General features: G+C 40.5%; 1 protein-coding gene across 4 annotated transcripts in view; it reads left to right on the plus strand.

The window, feature by feature from the left end:
* The first annotated feature begins 8,428 nt into the window (after positions 1-8,428).
* Positions 8,429-20,098, plus strand: part of IKZF1 (IKAROS family zinc finger 1) — a 68,065-nt gene continuing 56,395 nt past the window's right edge. For all 4 annotated transcript variants that reach the window (XM_058821380.1, XM_058821359.1, XM_058821365.1 and 1 more), the window contains exon 1: positions 8,429-8,616. The gene's annotated coding sequence lies outside the window, so the exon portion shown is untranslated. The remainder of the gene's footprint in view (positions 8,617-20,098) is intronic.

Consider the following 20,098-nt stretch of genomic DNA (forward strand, 5'->3'; position numbering starts at 1 on the left):
GAGTGAGCTCTGGGTCCTTACCTTGACCCATGACTTTTTTCATGGTATTTTCTCCCCCTGTTCTGCTGAGGAAGGGGAGCCAGGGTCTGTCTTGGTGATCACCTGGCAGCCAGCCAAGGTTAATCCATCACAAGCTCATAGCTGACTTGTCATCTGGCCAGCTCAATGTGAAGGCAGAGAAGGTTCAGCCTGCCCTGCAGACATGCCCTTATAATGGATTCCTTTACCACAATTTCTGAAATTCTCAAAATGTTTATGGTGTTCTCTGAATACCCTTGTGAAATAAAGAAGTGTTAACATTGCCATTTTCTCCAAGGAACTGTGGTGCAAAGACACTGAATAGTTCACTTAAAACTGCACAGCGAATACTATCCAATCCTCTTGCTTGGAATGCAGCAGTGGTCTCCAGAGCTTGCTTTATCTCTGTTAGTAATAGAAGACATCTCCCTCTTGGATTCCTTAACAGAAACTCTTATCTGCTATTAAATATAAAAGGTTTTGAACAAGTGATAGAGATCACAATGGTACTCGTACCACAATGGCACTCTAACCACCTACCTGCCATCAGTAACTATAAATAAAATAATCCAGAGACATGTACACTCTCAGCTATATTGAAATACATTGGATTAGGAAGCCATGAAGATAATCTTACTTAAAATGGGTTTGTTTTTTTAGCCTCAAGATATTTCTCATAAGTGCAGCAAGTATCAGAAATTATAATTAATCTCTAACTATGCACAAGAGCAGTATCCTGAGCCAGGTGGGGCCTGTAGAAGATGGCAGATCTCACGGACACCAGAGATTTTTCTAGGGCCAAATGAGTGTACTTAAAGATGAATTAAACTTTTTCATACAAATGTTCAGTGAAAGCAAATCTGTCACAGAATGAGTACGAGATCCACTAAAAGGTAAATATTTTTGCCATTTTTGGACAGTTCAGAAACAACCATATGTGATTCACATAATCAAATAAAACAATTGAATATTGAAACAGCAGGCAATGCAATTGTTCAGAGATTTTCACTAAATATATATCAGTAGTAAGTTAACTTAACTTAAAAAATTAGGATTTGTTCCTGAAGATTTTGTGAGCAGTGATGTTGAATCAATCCTTCAAATATTAGCAGTGCTGTTAATAGTTTACTCTTTCTGAAAATTGAAAGTAACATACTTCTGAATCTTTCTAATCTGACTTCATTAGAGATCTGTGACTTGAAAAAATAGACAAGAGACCTTAAAAGATGGATTTAAAAGAAAATGAAAAAGCAAATCTCTATGATCAGTATGTCAGTTCATTAACACAACTCTTCATTGCTTTCTGTTTCTTAGTAGAGAGCACTGAAATTACAGCAGAGTTGTATCATTTCACCTTTGCCAGAAAATCCACCAGATTTTTAAAGATTTTTTATCTGTCCATATAAATTTTTAGGGGGTAATCATAAGAGTATTTGAGGAAGAAGGTGAAGTGTCCATTTGCCAACCCACTACCATTCTTCCTAATTAAGCCAAGATTAAGGCCATGCAAAAATGGACTTATATATTTTTCCTACTTCCAGTTACCTTCTCATGTATGTATAATTTTGGCAGTAGTCCCTCAAGAGAAATGTTAGTCAGCCCTTACACAACTCTATTTGTGGAGAAATGCCTGATTAACAATGCTGTTCTTGGAATAGATCCAGTGTCTGACTAGGTTCAGGAACATCTTCATCTCTGCCTGGGTAGTGCATAAGTCATAAACACTGTGATCTTCATCTTGTAAACAGACAGCTCTAGCACCTCCATGTAATATATGTTTAAAAAAAAAAGGGCAAAAAATATACAAACCAAACACTTTGATCCTCAGATGCAACGGATGGCCAAAGGAACTGTGTGATAAACCCTCTTAATTCAGCTCCTTTTGTATAGATTACTTTTACCACACTTTTCTGAGAAGAAAATTAGTTGAGAAATTTAAACTGAAGTACAGCCTTAACTGTACAAGTTTGGAAGGGATCAGTAACAGAAAAGTTAACAGGAGAGAACATTTTTCTTTTTAAATTTGTATGTATACCTAATGGTCTCTGAAAAACAGATTATTGCCTTTTTCTTATCCCAGGCTCTTTAGATCATGTCATCCACCCCCCTTGCTGAAGAAGGGTCAGCCAGAGCAGGTTGCCCAGGACCAAATCCAGCTGGGTTTTGAATATCTGTACAGTTGGAGACTCCACAACCTCTCTGGTAAATGTGTTCAAATGTTTGAACACTCAGAGTAAAAAAAGTACTTCTTTGCTTTCAGGTGAAATTTCCTTCACCCCTTTTCTCTTGTCCTAGCAGTGAGAACCATTGAGGAGAACCTGGCTGCTTCTTCTCCCTTTTTTCCCATCATATATTTAGATATGAAGATCCCTTTGGGCTGTCTATTTCAGAGGCTGGACAGCCCCAGCTCTCCCAGCCTTTCCGCATAGGAGAGGTGTTCTAGTCCCTTCATTGTCTTTCTTGCCCTGGGTTGAACACTGCATGTTTTCCCTCATGTCTGATTGAAGAGTTCTGGAAACCTTGCAGATACATACTAGAAACATACTACTAGGTACATACTCTACATAAATTATTGGGGTCCTGTTCTGAGGCATTTTAAGAAAAAGAAATATCAAATAATTTTATGTTTGTAATTCTGAACAAAGCATTTCTGTTCTTAGTTCTGTTAGAAATCTAGAGTAAGTATTGCACTTCAGTAGCTGTCTCCAGATGTAAATGGATGTTGAATTTTGAATATGTTGAATATGTTCTATGTAAAGTTAGTTGCAAAAAAAGAAGCACAAACAAAACTTTTCATTTAAAATAGCTGAAGCAGCAAAATTTTGTCCATAGGCCATAGGGGGTATTCCAAAACAGAGAGACTAAATTTTGGTTTCAGTTACATTAGACTAAATCCTACATGCCATGTTTCTAGATCCACAGTCATTGCTGGGTAGTCTTCAAAGCAAAAAGTGTCACTCCTGCAAGCCTGGCTTTATCCTAGCTGAGGATGCTGTTGGTGACAGCAGTGTCTCAGTCCTCTGTAGTCAGAACGTTCCTATCGTAGAAAGAAGTTGTGTCCTGCTCTCTTCCTTTGACACCAAAGTATTACTGTATGTAACCAAGTCCCTGACAAAACTGATTAGCCTGTCATCAAGAATGCCCCGTCTTGCTCAACAGACTGGGCAATTCATGTTTGGGAATTCATGTTCATGGGGAGCCAACAGCTTGTGATAAAGTGACACCTATTATCTAGCACCTCTGTGCACTGCCTAAAGATAAACAGCAATAACTAGAGTGTGTCAATCCTATGAAATGTAGTGGTGGTGTGCCTGGTTCCTATCTCCATCATACTTGTCCTGTAAGCAGACCCAAAGGCCAATTGTTCTTCCAACAGATTCTTCAGGTTACAAAAGCCATCTGAGTGAAAATGCCAGAGATCAACCAGCAAAACAAGGAGACAACAAGTTGGATGTGAATGAGATTTCTTGAATTTGTCCTGAGTTTGTTCTTAGCTTTGGTCCAGATGCAGCTATGAGCAGAAAGTTTTAGAAAGGATGCTTTTCAGACAGTGATATGACAGAATGTGTGGGGCTGGTGATGTCTCTGGTATGTCCCTTCCCAAGTGTTTTGTGCATGTGTAAATGGATGTGTGCATATGCACACCCATAGCCAGAGCATTTGATTATCATAAATTATAAATACATGAAAACTTGAGATTGTCCTGGCTGAAGAGCAATTGTGATTCAGCTTCATGGTTACACATCAGTCAATCAACAGTCATACAATATGCACCTCTCCTTGATGCCAGAAGTGTCTGTAGTCATGTTCAGCCTATTACATTTCCTTAATATAAAATATTCTTCTACATTAAAGAAAAAAAAAGAAGAAAACAAACAAAAAAAAATCCACAAACAAACCCCCTTCTCTTCCCATACACTATTCCTTAAAAGGAAAGAAGTTAATAAAACCACTGATGACAAACTGTTATTCACTTTCACCTACACACAGATTAAAATCTCACATAGCTGATCATGTCATCCACATTTCCTTGCATTGTTACAGCAGTTACTTATCTCATGTTGGTGTTAGTGTCTATAAGGCATAAAGAGATTCTCTGGCCTCTCAGTAAGCGGCTCACAAAGAAAGAGTGGAGAGGCTGAGGTGCAGAAAACCATTTGAGGGGGCTTTCGAATCTTACACAGGTGACTAAACAGTAGAATGGTAGAAATTAGTGGAAAAATACACAGCCTGGAGAGAGAAAGGGACTTGTAGTTGAGTTCAGGGAGGTCAGCTGGTGAAAGAAATTATGTGGGAAAAAAGTCTGAAATGCTTATACATAAATGAGATATTTGAATTATGGGAGCGATCAAGTAAAGGACAGTGGGAAGCAGCATAAATTGGGAGAAAGGTGAGTAAGTATGTTGTAACAGTGCCTGAGGAGTCAGCACAGCAAGGAAGAGAGGAAAATTACATTAACAGACTGATGGGAAAGAAAGAAGATCTTGGTGGGGATATTTTCTATTTATATGTCCACAGCACAGGTGGTATTTCCTCTGATGTGTAAGGAGAGGAAAATGTGGAATTTTGAGATGCTTTTGAGGTAAAAGCATTAGAGCTCTGCTGAGAGGTCAGAGTTCTTTTCTAAAGCTAAAAATCTGAGACTACAGTTTAATGGATCAAATGTTTTATTCTAAACAAAAGTCTATTAAATGTTAGACATGTGCAATTGGAGCAGTGATCTGTATTTCCTAAGTAATATTCAAATACCTGCCAATCAACTACTTAGTATGAGGTCCATGATATTTTTAAGCATTTCTGGCACTCCAAACTATGAAGAGCCCTCTGAGAGGAAAATGGTCCAGTGGGGGTTTTCTCAGGGTGAGGGAACTAGTTACGATAAGGACTGTGAAATGAGCTGGTCACACTTAGCATTATAGTAGAATGGTTCATGGGAGATTTCTGGCTGTAGAATACAACATCCATTACCCTTTTGTACCTCTGAAGAATCACCATGCTTCTGATAAATCTTCACCATCCTCATCTTGATCAGAAATTCTGTATTCCAAACTGAATGAGAACTTCTCACCCAACCAGTCCAGGATCCCACAAGAAAACCCTCTGAATAATTAGAACTAAAATAAAAAATTTGTGACAGAAAGCCAAGAGAAACACCTGCCTGGCACACTCCAGCTGTTGCACCTAATATGCATGCTCTGTGTTTAACACTTTTTTATTGATTCTCAATTTGCAAATCTTTTCTGTTGTAATTTTACATTTAATCATCAGCACCTGCCTGGTAATGAACTGAAGCAGCATGAGCGTGGCATGCTGTCCATTTTGAGGATTCAGGCTGGTAAGACTGCTGCAGGAAAGCAATAAATGGGAAGTGGTAATACACAGCAGTAGAAACACAGTAGCTCCTGCAATACAAATTACTATTTTATTTAAAAATAAACCTGAAAGAAACCATTCATTGTGCAGTCTTGTTAGATGCTTCCCACAATAAATCTAGCAATGGAAAAGCCTCTTTGGCAGATATCAACTGCTGTAAGATTTAGCTGGCAGTGAATTAGATGACTCTAAGGCCACTCTTTTTTTGTTTTTTCTCTACATTGCTCTCCCTTTACAGCCCACTTTGGCTCATCCTAAATTCCCAGTAATGTCCCTGGAAATACCGCAAGGGGAGGATTGTAGAATCTGACTCCTCAGGCAAGTACCTGAGTGTGCATCTGCAAGTATCCCTCAAGAGATCTGTTTGAACAAGCTCTGGGCTTGGGGCACTTCACCGGGGCAGTGAAGGTCTCTTCACACTGGCCACTGCTGCTGGCCCAGCAAGGAGCTTGCTGCACCTGACAGAGCTGGGACCAGTGAGCTCAGTGCTGCAGTGCTGTGCTGCTGGTCACTCTCCAGGGTGCCGGTGGTAAAAGGATTTTTCACAACACCTACTGAGTATAGAGAGCTCCTTCGAGCTGTTAACAAACCTAAACACAGTGAATAACAGAAGATCACATCTCACAAGATTCAACCTTAACAGGCTCAGCTTACACATGTCTAGCACTCAATTTTGACCTCAAAACTTTGTCAAGTATTTAATGGGACATGGCTTATGCAGTGTAAAATCTGCCTTTAAAAATATATGCCAATCAGTTCCCCCTTGGTGTGCTGGAGCACACAGGCCCTGTGGCAGCTGGAGCACAGGAGAGCAGCAAACAGCTCCTGAGAGCCATTCCCCAGTGGAGTGTCAGTCCTTTTACTTTGAAACATCCAAACGCACATATCTGTGGAAAGTTGCTGAGTTCCCTTGAGTTAACCAGCTTCTGCTTTTGAAGGTGTCTGGTGAAGCTCTTCCTGCCTGTATTCCCGGTCCTGCTGAGGATGAGCTCTTTGTGAATTGCTGGAGAAAAGTACTAACTGCAAGGCACATGGTGGCACCTTTTTCTGGATCTTTTGTAAATCTCTTTCTTTCTTTTTACTACCTCGGAGTGCCAGGTGTTCTACTCATCAAATGCTCTTGATTCCCTGTATGCAAACCTGCTGGAAGACATGGGGTTCTTCTGGAATAAATATGAGAATTTGCCTCTGAGTTTCAACCCTACCAGATCCATAAAGTCTATTTATAAGTTACAATAAAAGGAGGGTTCTGCATCTCTTTAGAGATGCAGTGTGAAAAATCAAAAACTTGAGAAGCCCCAGGTCTCATCTCACACATACCCAAATACTATCCCAGTTTGTGAAGCACAAAGCAGTCACATCTGCAGAGCTTCTCTGAGGGAAGGACTGCCTGAAATAAATCTCCGGGTACAGTCTTACTATTTCTGTTCTTTAAAAAAGTCCAACTTACCCTCGGAGACCTAATTTTGTTCTGTAGTACAAACTTTTAGGAAGTAGTAAACAGTTTCTGTTTCAAAAAGCTTGTATTCTAAGCTCCTGATCTTTCCAATGCCCACTTGCTTAGCTTGTTTTTTGTTTTTTAATCCATGAGATTATACACATGCATAAAACTATGCCTAAACTTTTGTCATATGAGAGCAAAGATAAAGGTAGGATGTGAGAAAGGAAGTATTTGTTATCCACATCTTAAGGATGAGGAACTGAAGCACAGCAAAATATTAGATCCTCATCCTCCACAGAGTGTAAATGTGCTTAATTCTTAAGCATGAGTAATTTCCATCAGGTTTGATGTGCCCTCCGGACTGAAGAGTTAGGTCTGGGTTTCAGCTACTGTCTGTGTCACCGATTTTAAGTAAGTTACTTAAGTTCTGCTGCGGCGGTTAAAATCAAGTGCGCCAAAAGCGCGGGACGCGTTTTGCACGGGATGGGAAAGACTAGGCTGAAGTAAAGAAGGATGATCTGACCCCTTTGCTCGGGAGGTGGATGTCCGCAGCTGACGGTCTGTGACTCTGGGCCCTATCGCTGTGCCTGGTAGCTGCCTGCCGTGCGGGGACACCCGAGTCCCGGCACCGCAGGAGTCCGGCCCCGGGAGCCTCCGTGGGGCGGCGCGGAGCCCGGCCCCTCTCCCGCGCTTCCAGCGGCGCGCAGCCGGCGGGGCGCCCCGGGAGCAGGTACCGCAGGTGAATGTCCCTGCGTGCCCAGGGCCGCCGCTCGCCCGCCGCCCTCCCGAGCCCCGGCGGGGCGGGGGCGCGCGGGTGCGGAGCGGGCGGCGGCCGCGGGGGGCGGAGGGCGGGAGGCGAGCGGGAGCGGCGGGGGAGGGACCGGGCGCGGAGCCGCCGCCCGCGGGGCAGCGCCGGCACATGGAGCGGCGCCAGCCGCCGCCACAGCTGCCGCCCGCCCCGGCCCCGGCGTAGCAGGTACCGCGGGGCGGGGGGTCCCGGGCGGGCACCGGCTCCAGCCCCCGGGGCGAGCGGGGCGCGGGCGAGGAGGGGCCGCGCGGAGCCGGGGCTGCCGCGGAGAAGTTGCCGGGCGCGTAAAGTGGGAGACTGCGGAGCCCGGTCATCCCATCCCATCAAATCCCACCCCATCTCTTTCTCCCCCTTCTCCCCGTCCCACACGCCTTTTGTTTAAATTTTTTTTTTATTTTAAAACATTGAGCCGAACATACACCTCGGGTGTAATCCAGGCATTTTAGAGTGCTTCCTTAAAATTTCAGAGATGAGTATCCATGAGGAGCTGCCCGAGATGGGTTATTCATTGATTCAAATGCGGAATGGTCTGCGTTCTCGTGTCAGCTGCAGCACTTAGGTTCAGTCAAAGCCCGCGTTCCGAGTGCTTGCGCCTGTAGTTTGCAGAGGGGAGGCAGATACGGAGGTCGTAAAAACTATTAGGAAATTGTAAAATTATCAGCCCCAGTGCGCCTGAGGGGAACGGCCTTAGAGAAGTTGCTGACTTCCGAGTAGCGGTGGCACCAGAAGTTTTTCTCCTTGCCATACAGCCTGTCACAGCTGGAGGGTTTTTTTCACCCTGCTCCGCAAAGTTACCCTCTCTGTGAAGGGACGGTTTCGCTCTGCTGTCGTTGCTAAAGAAGATGCACTTAGTTAGAAACTGTGTGTGTGAAGAAATGAGTTCCCACTCCAGCAGTCGGTTCTAAGGAAACTTTTAATTTTGTGCTTCAAGAAACCTGATTACTTCTTGGATTGCTTTTCTACCTTGGTTTAGAAGGTATGGTAACACTGCCAGATATTGTAAAAAGCATTCTGCTTCCAAAATTGTTAAAAGTTAATAATACTGTGTCAGAAAATTTTGTAGTGTATGATGGCAAATGATTTCAAAAAAGTGATGTTTTGTGGGATGCAGGAATTTTTAGACCAGGATGGCCACTGGCTTAAAGTATTGAAATTGTTGTAGAAGAATATAAAGTAATTTCTTTTTACTTTTTCTTTCTATCTTTTTCCTTTTCTTTTTTTTTTTTCCTTTCACTTAGTGCAAGAGGTATTTTCAAGGACTTTGTGTAGAGATTAGAACTTAGGACTTAGAGCTTCTTGACTACGTATTTTTCTTTCCGATATCTGGATGCTACCAAGGTTACATCGATATGCATTTACTGTCCAGATGTCCAAACCTTACCCAAATTAAATAAACTAGGAATATAATCCTAGGTATATTTTGTGCATACACATTAATACCCATTTTCTAGACTTAAATAGTTTAGTTTTAAAATTCGAAGCTGTGTGCATTGTAAGGTCCAAACCCTTTAAAAGACATGCTTTGTTAGTTTCAGTTGACTGCTCACATCAGTTGTAACTCACCCACTCTGCAGTACCATGGAGTATGACTCGCTGTTAAATGTTATAAATTATCATTGAAATGTTAAGAAAAAGCATATTGATGTGTTGCATTTAGAAGTAAGTACTAAAATTTCTTTCAAATACTTGGAAATACTTTATCTGAATCAGCTAAGCAGGGGCATGTTCTGAGTGGCTTGTGACACTGCTCTCTCACCTTGCTAGTGAATTGCATAGTTTAAGGTGTTTGAAGCCTTAGTGAAATAGAAAAATGAAGGATGCAATGCCTTTAGCTTCTGAATTTTTCAAACAAAATTTTTGTATTTAGGTAACTATTTAATCTTTGTTCTCTTCGTTACTGAGGGAAAATGTAAGTCCAAAAAGTGCTAATGGATTTGACTATGTTACCATGAAAATTCTCCGTTCATGTGTTAATATAACAGCTGATACAGTAGTTGATACTATGTCTCTTTTCTAAAAGGTTTTATTGCTCCCATGTTAGACTTCTTTCTAGCATTGACATGGTCTGCTTTGATTTTAACTCATGTTGGTCAAAAAACTGAATAAAAACCACAAGATATACTGCTTAGAGTGCATTATGTGCCCATCTCCTCAGTCCTTAGCAGAACTCTACCAAGTTTTAGTTACATGGCTGTATGCTTTACTTCTTTGTCAGAGCCTTTGAAACTGAAGCCTGAAGAGATGAGAAACCAAGTGCCATGTGCAAGACCAAGGACTCTTAAAACAGTTCATGTCCTTATGATAGCTGCCTGTAGCAGAACTGCAGGGGGGAAGTGTCCGAAATACTGCAGAGCTCTGCACTTTATGTAGTTCATGTTTCTGTTATCCCAGACTTGCTTCCAACCTTAAAGATTTTCTCACAAATCTTAGTATTGGTGAATAACCCAGGTGATCTTTTTTGTATTTTGCTTTGGGGTTTTTTGGGGGGGGGTTTTGATTTATTTTTTTCCTTTTTTGAGTAAAGTGGGTGAAACTCAGAACATTATATACTGCAAGTTTTTGAAAAAATATAAATAGAAATTATATTCCTAATTATATGGTAAATTTAAGATAAAAGCCAAGGAGAAATCAGGTTTACGCACTGAGTGAGAAGACTGACCAGACTAAAGTCAATGTAATTCCAGTGCTGGACATTCCCAGCATTCAGGACTTCAAACCTAGTGCACTGATCATTGCAAGAGTCCTCTACCTACTGGATATGGCTTCCAGGTGAAATGATAGAAACACAGAAGCATAATATGAAATTGTGCTGACTGTCCTGATTGAGTCAGAAAGGAGTGATGGAATCTAGTATTTGAAGAGTAATCACTAATGTCTCTGGGCCAATGTAATGATGGGAAGACAGGGCAGAGGACACTTTGCCCTTTATGCTCCCAGTAACTGGAGAAGCTTAGGCACTGATCCTATGTGCATCCTTTATCCCAGCTGAGTATTTCTCAGGGTGGCTACTTAACTAAAAGTGAGAAAAGTGCCTTGGTGTGTTTTTAGTAGGTCTCAAACTCCTGAGTTGCATTAGAGAGATAAGCTTGTCATATACCTCAGACTTTCCACTCCAGCTCCCAGCTGCCAGTACTCCCTCCAGGAATGATCTGGTCGCTTCTCGCTTTTATAAACATGAACAAAACCTTTGGCATTTGTGTTGCATTCAGTGTACCATTTAAAAATGCAATAGTCTCCATCTCAGCATTACTGTAGCAGTTTTCCTTTCCCTTGTGGACCTTAATACCAAAAACCTGGTCTGCTTGCTGCTTCCACTGCATAGCAATGCAGAAATGTAACTGGATAACCGATCCACAGAGTTTACAGCAATGCAAACTTCTTTCTCATCATTAAAATTGGATACCTCCAAAATGAAGCCAAAAACATTTCCAGACATATTTTATTTGAGCTAAGGTACTTCATACTAACACCACAATTTTGCAGAAAACAAGGAAATGGGTCCAGTCTGTATTTCAGCAACAAAAAGTGAGGGCATAATGAATTGTATGCTGTTCTGGCAGATCATTTTTGGCAATGTTCTCTTAAAAAGTCCAGAAGATATCGAAAGTCATGGATCGCAGCCTAATTGTGTGGCTCTATGACAGGAAAAACTTCCATTGAAGGCTTATGGGATTTTTTTTTCCTGTTTTATGTGCAAGAAAAGCTGGATCCACAGTAATTTTTGTTTTTTGGTCAAGATTCACATATGTACTTCATTACATTTTGATCAGTCATTACTTTCTACTATTATTAAAAGTAATAGAATTAGACCAAAAATCATAGTAAAATAGTAGAATTTAGTGTAGCAATAATGGAATCTTTGGAAAATGTTGTCATCCTTATGAGAGTAGAGCAGGATGCACTGCTGGCTCCCCTGGAATTCCCCTCCCAAGTGACAAACACCACTTTTCTAACACGTATAAAATTACTCAGAAAGAAAGAACACTGGGAATACATTATGCCGGTTGAGAAGTGGAAGATAAGGACTCTCATTGGTGTTTTCTGGGACTTTAATTCTTTGGGAAGCCTTTTTAAATGCTTGCAACTCAATGCAAGAGTCAAAAGAGGAAAGATCTATTCTTCACTGGTATTATTTCTGTAATCCAAAGATTATTTTTGCTCCCCCCACCCAACACTGGAGTGGAAAAGTGTTTAGAGATGAGTGTGAACGCCATATGAGGCAAGACAGACAGCCTCATCTCAGCATGTCAGCTTTATGGCATTTTTTTAAACAGGAGACTACTTTAAAGACCTTCCACTCATCCAAAGTAGCTGCAGGAGTTTTCTCTCTCCAGTGGCTATCCAGCAAAGTGGACTGACTTCAGTTGGAAAACTCCCTTCTTCCAAGGTCAACTGTGGCTTTTTGTCCCTTTATCAATCTATACATAAACCTAATTTACTACTCAACAAAATTTTGTTTGCTCCCTAAATTTAAAATGAATTATGATATGTCGCAATGCATCTTTATTAAAACCCCGACACCTTCTGCCTCACCCTTCTCCTTCAGAACAGCTTCCTCCATGCTTTAAGGTGGTGAACAAGAAGAGAGCAGGGGGTTTTTGCACTAAGCAGTTTACCACCAACACTGTGGTGGCTGCAAAAGTAGGTCCTAGCTCTGAAAAGCTTAATGCACGTTCTCAGCTTTGTTTGTACCATTGGAAATTCTTGGGGATAGAACCATGCAGGTTTGGGAATTTCATGGCACACTCATGCTTCCTGTATAAATACTTCCAAAGGCCATTCAGACTGCAAGTTTGGATGGGCATTCACACTGAAATCATCGTATTTTTTAAGCCATGGGAACTGTGCACTTCTCTTGCTTATTTTGCTTATTTCATGTGAAATATTTACATTTCTTCTTCTGATTCCACTTGCTCTAGCTTTCCCAGTGAAAGAGAAACTTGCTCTGTAAGAGAGATGAGATTCCCCGCTGAATTGCTTCATTTTTCTGTTTGTTTGAACTCACTGAAACAGCAAAGCAATTGCAGTATAAAGCTGGAATTGACCATAGTGGATTGGACCCAGAATATTTGCAAAAGCAGAGTCAGTTAACTAAAATATATAGTATGGAGGAACTTGCTAATTTGCTTTAATTTTAGGAGTTATTTTTAGGAGTTATTTAAGGGTTAAAAAAAAAAAAAACCCACACCAATCTCTAATATGCTTATTCAGGCTGGTAATGTCCTTTAATAATCTGTAACAGCCAGAACAGTTTGAAGAGAAATTAGGAAGCAACTCTGTGATCATGAAGCAGAGTTACTGAAACCTTCTATAAATCGGACAAATTGACTGCTTATATATTGTAGGGTATACTCGGCAATAACAATTCTCGGCATGAAGAGGTGCTTTTATGTTCTCTCTATTGCATATTTAGATACACTGTGGTGAGGACATCCTACGCTTTTTAAATCAGATAAATAGATATATACAAAAAGTACAGCTCTTCGTCTGCTGTTTGTCTCCCCTTGAGTGAGAGCTCTGGAAGAATATCTAAGAGCTCTATTTGGCCACTTGAGAATATGCTGTGTTCTTAGATTGAGTGCCTTAATTTACACCCCTCACCTTTTATAGTTGGTTTATTTATAAGATGGAAGTGTGTGCGTTTTCTTTGTCCTGGTGAATTTATTCTACTTTTCTGCTTGATTTTTAGTGAATAAAGGTGACAGCGTTTAATGAGTTAATAAAACTTGCCCTGTATTAGGAAAATTACCTTCATATTTTTCTCATATTGTGGAAACAATTTATAATTACTCTGGTTGCAATTCAAAAACTTGAAGGAAGAACATTTTTTCATATTTGCAATGATATTAAGTCCAGTAATTTGCACATAAAGTCAATAAAAGAATGGATTTTTTATTATCTCCTTTAGCAATGAATTGTTACATGAATATAGCTCAAGCAGAGAAAATGCTAGGAGGAGCCCATATGGAGTACACATATATGATACAAGATGCACTTTTTATCATTTGTTAGTGATTTGAAAAAAGAATTCCCAAAGAACTGAGAATTATGTAGGATCTTTGAGACAACTTTTTTTACACCCTCACAATTGTTCCCTTACACGGAAATTAATTTTACATGTGCCAGACATTTAAATGTTTCACATCTGCACTGTTAGCAGAGTTCTTTTCTTAGTCTTGTGTGTTGAATTACAGTGCTTCCTTCATTTTGCAGACAGGAGCTCTCCATTGAAATTTCACTGTATGCTCATAATTGTATTGTCAATTCGTGTAGTGAACCAGCATTTACACTAGGCAAGAACAGAGAAATGACTGAATAAACTAAACATCTCCCTTGACTATGTAGAAAATGCTGAATACAGAATTAGTGATGAGGGAAAGAAATTGATCCACTTAGTTTTAATCTTTGTTTTAATGCAGTCCTTTAAAAGACCTGGAGGTATTTGTTTTGGTTTTTTGAACAAAAATGGAAGGACACTGAAGTGCTCATTACGACTCTCGGTTTTCAGAAAGGACCACCCCTCACCTTGGTAGTTATTATTTACACTGAGCTGTGTGATGAGGCGGAAATTAAAAATAGAATTAAAGTGGTTCTAAAGTAGAGTCATTCACAGAGATTGTGAAGTGTAGCATATTAAATTACAATAATAAAGCTAATTATCAGCTGCTAGCTGAGATATTGAATGCTTTTAATTAAAATGAGTTTGTAGAATTCTAGCAGTTTTCTTCAAGTATTTGAAGATTGGTTATACAATACAGATTACCTTCTCTCCATGTTTAACAGTCTTCCTGTTGCATGTTTAACCATATTTAGCACATTTCCACATTTGTACATAAAGTTATAAGCCTGTTTTTATATATATATATACATATATATATATATATATATATTAGCTCTTTGGTTTAAAATGAAGCTAAACGTTAAATCCTTTTACAAAAGTATCTTTATTCACTTCTTCTCTTGGTTGTTGCCCTATATTCCATGACTTCCATGGATACAAGAGCCTTGGTTCCATTAGGTTGAGACCCTCTGATGCAATTAGAAATGCAGCTGTACTATCTTTCTGCAGGCAGATGCAGGTCCCAGCTTAAACCCCGAAAGATTGATGAGACATATATGATGATACCACTCCTAACCTGTTTTTAATGTGCAAATTCTCCTGTCAGGTATTTAAAGGTCTATAGGATTTTTTTGTGTTTTTCAGGCTGCAACCTCCTTTTCCTTTATTAATTTATTTATTAAACTTGTCTTTATGTGTCTTGGGTGGTTGCATCTAGGAGCCATTTTAGGAGCTTCAATTTAGGTTTTAAAGTGGATTGGGGTTTTATGGTTTTGGTTGTTGGTTTGGAGTTTTAGTTTGCTAAAGGTGAAGCCTGTGTGGTGAGGAGCCAATGAGATCTGTCACAGACCACAGACATGAGACGTGCTCACACACCAGCGCTCCATCCGAGCCAGCTGCTCCAGTGACCAGTGTAGCCAGCTGCTCCAGTGACCAGTGTGAGCAGTCCCTTTCTTGCCATGGGACTGCTTACAGAAGTGGGGGTTGCACAGCTGGGCCTTTCCTCAAGGTGGCTGTGGAAGTAACTCTTGGGTTTGCCTCTTTGCTTGTTTTCCACACTTAACCAAGAGTTGTCACCACTGAGGAATGCATGTTCCCCTCACTTTTTATATTTGCAAAAGCATATGCAGAGCACCAGGTCCCTTGTAGAAAGTTTATTTCCCCTCCTGTCAAGACTTGTGAGTGCTTATTTTCTGCTTTGAGGTTTCAGGAAAGTGTCCCTACCTCTGCAGGCCACACTCAAGATAGAAGTGTTCCATCGGGCACCTTTCTGTCGGCTCAGCATGACTACACCTAAGAATTGTCAGGAGCCATGCAGCTGGATATGCTGTACATTTGTGGAGTCCTTGCAGCACCAGGGGTAGAGCTCTCTGTAGATGGAAGGACAGCTCTGAGTTTCGGTGTGCTGGTGTAAGACCAAAGTGGCTCCACAAGCATCAACACTTGTGATTTCTTTTCCTTACCGTGAGGTTCCATTGTGCTGAGTGTGGGGCACATCTCATCCCAGAGAAGTCAGTTCATAGGTAGCTCAGGGAACACAGAAGAGAAAAAGGATAGCTAGTCTTTGGCATTGGATTGGGTCATTCCATTGAATCACATCAATGGCCCTGTCTTGGGATCATTCAATATCCTAAGAGAACAGGATTGTAAAAGGACTGACATGCTTACACATGCTTTATATCAATTGATGAAGTCTTGTATGAATGCTAAGCATTCATTTTCTTAACAAGGAGGTTTACTTTTGAATTTGCTGGGAGACAAAAAAATAAACCAAGATTTGCCAATAATTAATTTGTTGTATTCTGAAAGATTAAAAAATCTTGATCTTACAACGACTTCTTCCTGTTTACACCTGTAATTCTAAAAGGTCCTAAACCCACTTCTGGTTGTAATTTACATTAGGTATAAATGGAGCAGTACTTCCAGTGACTCAGGTAGTGTATTTTGGTAAATTATTAAGACATAGCATAAGTTATATTGTAGAGAAACTTGAAAGGAGGGAAATTCATGACATGTAAATTTTCTTCAGGAAAAATGCTGACTAACTTTAATCCAAAATCATGGCCACTTAGATGCTTCCTTATTTAAAACAAAATCAACGTAACCTTTCAGAAGGGTTGTGTGTTGATTATCAAGTAATTTAAGGTTGCAATATTTTGATTCTTTTTCCAAAGGATTGTAGTAGCTTCATCTCTGAATCTGGTATTCATTAGTCTGAAGAGGAAAACATACAGGTTAGATTTCCTTATCTGAATAGCCTTGAAGAAATATTTTTATCAGTTTTGACTGAAATTTTATCTATTTTGTAGCTCTTGTAGTAAGGGGCCAAACTTTGAAGCTATTTGTATTCCTAAATAGAAGAATTATCTATTGTCACCTAGGTGCTAATCCCTTTCCTGCTGTAAATGAGAGTGAGACAGGTTCAGCATTTGAGAGCAAGATTGTTTCAGTCAGGTGCCCATCCAGCTTTTGATTTCTAACTTTGGGCTCTTAAATTAACTGAAAATGTAAAGAAATGTGACTGCCTTGAAGACAACAAAGCCATGCACACTAGTGTATGCTAGTGACAAATTTGATTCGTGGGGAAAACTTAAACAGTGAAAATTAAAAACATCTCTTTCGTGCCAAACCAAAACAGACTGTAATTTTAGGGTTTTATGTCAGAAACATTTCTAAAACATTGTTCTTTTAGATAAATCATTATAAAGGTTTATTCATTGACAAATTGATAACAAATAGATGCTTCAGTGCAAATTCTCATATCTGTACATAAGATCTCTTATTTTCTAGAGTGTGACAATTCTTTCTTCTGCTGATTCTAGAGCAGAGGAAAAGGAGAAAGATCAGGGCATGGTTTCCTATTCATAGATTTACTGTACCAAAGGCAGAAGGGTAAATTCTACTCTTGCCACTTAAAATTTAGCCCAAGACCTGTTATGCTCAAGTCTGGTGGGACTTTTAACAGACAAAGGGTCAAAACCTACACATGGCCAATTGCAGAACTGAGATGGGGTGCCAGATGTCCTGTCATATATTCTTTGCTGATACAGGGTCTAAGCTGAAGATAGCTGGGATTTCATTAGTATTTACCCTTCCTCTGGGAGGGATTCAAACACTCTTGAGGATTTTCTAAAGTTTTTTTTCCTGCTTTTATCAATTTGTGTAGTGTTTGCGGATCTTATTCTACATTTAGGAACCGCAGATAATTATTCTAAGTAATTATTGGGAAGAAAAAAATATCTTTCCATCATCACTTTTCCACTAGCTCTGTTTCCTTGCAATGTTCCATCCCTGTGGAATGGATCAGCTTTGCCAAGTGTCTTAAAATCACCTAATTCAAGCCTAAACCCTGATGTGAGATCTGAGGGTGTGTGTTTCGGGACCAGCAGTCATCCAACCTCAAAGAAAGCAAGCTAAGACTATTCCCTTAAAAAAAAAACAAAAACCCACAACAAACTGTACTCCAGTTTATTTTCATTAAACAACCAACCAAACAAACCAAACAAGCAAAAAGAATCAACCCTGTAGTTTAGCTCTTCATTTAAGAAATCAGGAAATGGGACTTCTCCATTGGGAAGTGTTTTCCAACAGAGTTCTGCTTGATGACAGCGAGAGGCAGGAAGTACAGCTGACAATTGTGTGGCTTAAGTTGCAGAAATACTGAGTGTAAGTCTTGTCAAGACAAAGGCAGGTAAATTCAGGAATGCAAAACTAGAAGAAACTTTCTTCTTTGCACCTCCTCCCTTTGGCACTCCCAGTCCTGCTGAAGCCCCAGGAACAGCAAGAAGGCAGGTGCAGTTGGAATAAAGTGCCCTTCCAGAGTGTGACCCCTTTCTTGTGGGTATATTCTTGAAGTGGATATTTTGGTTGGTTAGGGTTCACTGTACTCTGGAAAAATATGAAGTAATTAACTGATTAATAGTAGCTAGGTGACCCTAGAAGGCAGTAGCAAAATGCATTCCCATTTCTTTTTTCTTCCTTTGTGTTCAGTCATACTTGCAGGAGAAGTAAGGCACTTGTACCTAACCACTGGCCATAAATTCACCATGCTTTCAGTAACTGAGCAGGCTATAATTATAGGGTTTTCCCTCCTGCTAGAGAAGCTGCTTTTCCCACTGACTACTTTAATAAAAATGGTCCTATTGAAAGCTCTTCAGTCCCATAGGAACTGACTCAAATTGTGAAGTGGAAGGTGGTTTTTTGCATTTTGCATAGCTGTAGTAATTTCTGAGGACTATATATAGATGTTAAACAAATTGCTTGTCTGGAATTAAAGTTTAGGTGCAGAATAAAGCAAGACAGAGCATTATTGGACATTAAGCAGTGTTATGGGACAGGTGCAACAGCCGGAATGCTCTGTAAGAATACCCAATATTTTTTGCAAATTGCATGGACTATAATCTGTTCAACATCCTATCCATCTGCAGCCCTGCAGCCTACACACTCTCTTTTTGCAATTCTAGCATGGGCCTGGTGAAGAAAGACAAGATTTGTAAATTGGAAGGTGGGGGGCAGCAATATATTGGATCTGAGATGTACTGCTAACATTCAGAAGCAAGGGAGTGGACAATATAATTTATGAAATTATTAAATACAATAATAGCTGTTACTTTCCCACTGCAAATTTTTGGAGAGCAGGTTGAAGATCTTGTTTTGAGAAAAGAATAATCATGGAAATTGGGCTAAAAAAGGTTAGGATAAAGTTGAACCCTTTCCCAGGAACTTGAACTACATCCTCCTCTCCTTCCATCCTTCAAGAAAATGCTTGTTTAATTCCAGGAAGCAGGCTTGACAGTGCAAGCATCTGAGTTTACAAGGAACAGGCAGCAAAGAACAGCTTCTCTGCTTGGTAGGATGTGGAGCCAGCTGCAGCAGGTGAAGATGTGACCTAACATTCCATGGATGAACAAAGAGTGTGTAGGCTCTTTGCCCCCTCCCCACCTGAGGCTACCTCAGCTGCCCATGCCATACTTCAAGGTGGGGACCAAGTTGTGATGGGACTACCTGCTCCAGCAGCACATCTGTTATCCAAGGGGCCACCAGCTGTCTGTAGCCAGCCCTCGAGCCTTGGGACCTGCAGGGTCCCCTTCTGATTGAGAACCTGAGTTTTGTTTCTACCCCACTAACTCTCCACACACTTCTCCCTGGTGCTTGTGGTCACTGGTCGCTGGCTCCTCGGAAGATGGTGTGTCGCAAGCAGAGGGCAGGAGCTTCCTGGTATCGCTTACCATGCTGTGGAGCCAGCCATCTGTCAGCAAAACAGGAAGGCATGGGTTCCTTCTCCCTCCTGGGCTTGTTTCACTATTTTTGGGAGATGTACTTCTGCCCCGCGCAGCGCCAGGCTGGTGCGATCTGAGGCAAGGGCTCCCAGGCGAGCGAGGGGCCAAAGCCTGGAGCTGCTGCTCTGCCCATCTGCTGTGGCTGGAGGTGTATTCATTATTAATGGAGGTAGTGGCTGTTGCTGCTCAGATATGCAGCCCTGCCTGGGTAAATGAGACATTCTTCAGCAAATTGCTTCGGTTTTTGATTGCTGATTGTACGTGTGTCACCAAGCTGACTCAAGGTTCATCGATGCATGCTCAGTAAATTAGAAAGAACATAACTATGGATCAACCAAGAGAATGAATTCTGTGCCTACAATGACCCAGGGCCATTTAATTTTCTGCTTAATTTTGTTGCAGTCAGTTTGCATTTTGGGTTATTATGCAGTAGGAAATTAACAATAAATAACAAATTTGGTCCTCCTGTGCTTGTAATGATATTTTTATAAATCTTTGTAATGCTGTTTTTCAAAGGATCAAGGTCTGCGCCAGTCTGATACTCCAGCAAGTATGCAGGGAGGAAATAAAGAGAAAAATACATTATTCTTCCCAGATAATCTTTTAGTTAAATAGCAAAG

Source organism: Ammospiza caudacuta, chromosome 1 (genome assembly GCF_027887145.1).
Source record: "Ammospiza caudacuta isolate bAmmCau1 chromosome 1, bAmmCau1.pri, whole genome shotgun sequence".
NCBI classification, from domain to species: Eukaryota; Metazoa; Chordata; class Aves; order Passeriformes; family Passerellidae; genus Ammospiza; species Ammospiza caudacuta.